A 2,451-nucleotide genomic window follows, 5' to 3' on the forward strand; every position below is an offset into this window, starting at 1 on the left:
GGGGGGGGGGGGGGGGGGCGGGGGCCAGCCACTGCACTCCAGTCTGGGCGACCGAGTGAGACTCCAACTCAAAAAAAAAAAAAAAAAGAAATACAGAAATAGTTCACATCTTCACTAGTTTGTTTTATTTTATTTTATTGTAGAGACGAGATCTTGCCATGTTGCCCAGGCTGGTCTCAGAACCCTGGGCTCAGGCAATCCTCTCACCTCCACCTCCCAAGGTGCCAGGATTACAGGCATGAGTCGCCGCACCCAGCCATCACTAGTTTTCATAAATGAATTTTACCATCAGTTTCTTTGATTGCCCCCGGGAGGGTCAGCAGCAGCAGTTCTCATGCTTTGAGGTGACTTGAGCCCCACCTCTTGGACTGGCTGCCAGTGAGTGAGTCATCCTTTTTTTAAAAATTGATTTTCTTGCCGGGCTCCGTGGCTCAGCCTGTAATCCCGCGCCTTTGGGAGGCTGAGGTGAGTGGATTGCCTGAGCCTGCGGGTTCGAGACCCGCCCAGGCAGCGAGACCTCATCTTTACAATAAATCAAAAAATCAGCCGGGCGTGGTAGCGCGCGCCTGTAATTCCGGCTACTCGGAAGGCTGAGGCGGCAGGATCGCCGGAGCCCAGCAGGTCGAGGCTGCGGTGGCCGGGAGCGGCCACTGCACTCCAGTCTGGGCGACCGAGTGAGACTCCAACTCAAAAAAAAATTGATTTTCTTTTCTGGGTCATGCTCACCTTCTCTGAATGGTCCCAGCTTTAGCGTGTGTGCTGCCCAGACAAACACGGTAGCCTGTTTCTCATTTGGAGAAGCATGAGTGGACCTGGTCTGGATGGGCTCAGGACAGCTCTGTATACCCCAGGAAGAAGGGACTGGAGATGGCTGCTTCCTTTCTCTGTGCAGCTCACTGGAGATACAGACTTCCCAGCCGCTTCCGGTGAAGTGTACATACTTACTGTTGAAAAGCAAATCCAGGATTCCCAGTTGGTACCAGGTGGCAGCTGGAAGGGTGCCTGACTGAGGGACTTCAAGGAGACGTACGAGGGCTGTGTGGTGTATGTTGAACATAGTACACACAGGTGGGACTAGAGGAAGGTTCTGTGCTTGAAGGAACGGGTAGGAGGCGCGGGGTTGGGTGGATAACCAAGGCACTAGGCAGGAACACCCAGCCCGGCTGGCAGCCATGCTGACCACAGGCTCGGGCCTGAATCCCGTACAGCTGAGCTCAAGCAGCCCAGCCTTTCCTCCATGCCCAGGGCATGCTTCAGAGGGAATACAGGTAGCAGGAACTGGACAAGGGCTCAAAGGCGTTTCCCACCCTGTGTGGGTCTTGGATTTGCACTGTGGTTTTTTTTTTTTTTTGGGTTGGTGTCTTACTTCATAACCCAGGCTGGAGTGCAGTGGCATGCTCACAGCCACTGCAGCCTCGACCTGCTGGGCTCAGGTGATTCTTCCACCTTAGCCTTCCAAGTAGCTGGAACTACAAGTGTGCACTACCACGCCTGGCTGATTTTTTCAATTAATTTATTTTTTTTAGAGATTGGATCTCACCAAGTTGCCCGGGCTGGTCTTGAACCTATGGGCTCAGGCAATCCATTAAGCTCGGCCTTCCAAAGTGCTGGGATTACAGGCTGAGCCACCGCACCCGACCTGCACTGTGGTCTTGGGGGACTAATAGAGGCCTCTTAAGGATCTTCATCCAGGAGATGCAAGTGGTGGTTCATGGGCATAACTGCCTTGTCAGCTGCCTCTGAGGACTCCCATCATGGCCTTCCCCTTTGGCAGCCTGAGTTCTGCAGTGCTGCTTGCAAAAGACAGGCTTTGCAAGCCTACTGAGCTTTTGGGGTCCACGTCTTCCAGGAAGGTTCATCTAACACCCTCTGCCAGCTCCCGCTCTACCATCTACTCCGACCAATGCCTCGAAGTCCCTGTGTTTGGTCTTCCTGAACCAGTGTAGATTCTGGCTTGAAAGCTGAGTGGAATGCTACTTATCAGTAGTCCTGGAGGCCAGCTGAAGCTAAGGAGCACCTGACAATCACTAAGCCAAGCAGCTTTGCCTGAAGTACTTCCCTATCTTCAATTGCACACAAAGTTGTAGGAACAACCCTTACCCTCTATGGACTAAGCAAACACTTATATCTGACTCTGCCCAAGCAGCTCTGAAGCCAGCCTCGGAAGGGTCTCATCACTTGGCTGCAGCTCACAGGTAGGCCCAGTGCCGCAATGTTCCAGGGACCAGTAGCAAGGTGGGCTCAGCCACACCCCATGCCTACACCTAGACATGGTGTCATGCCCTCTGAGAGGGTGTGGCATTTGGGGGGGGCAATGGGCAAAAGGCTACCAAAAACCCAAAACCAAACCGGCTGCGGTGACTGTGACGGAGAGAAGCTCACAGCAAGTCACAGCTCCTAGAAACACGGCTGGGGGCCGGGTGCAGTGGCTCACGCCTATAATCCCAGCAC

Source organism: Carlito syrichta, unplaced genomic scaffold (assembly GCF_000164805.1).
Source record: "Carlito syrichta isolate Samal-C Ts95f unplaced genomic scaffold, Tarsius_syrichta-2.0.1 Scaffold303084, whole genome shotgun sequence".
NCBI classification, from domain to species: domain Eukaryota; kingdom Metazoa; phylum Chordata; class Mammalia; order Primates; family Tarsiidae; genus Carlito; species Carlito syrichta.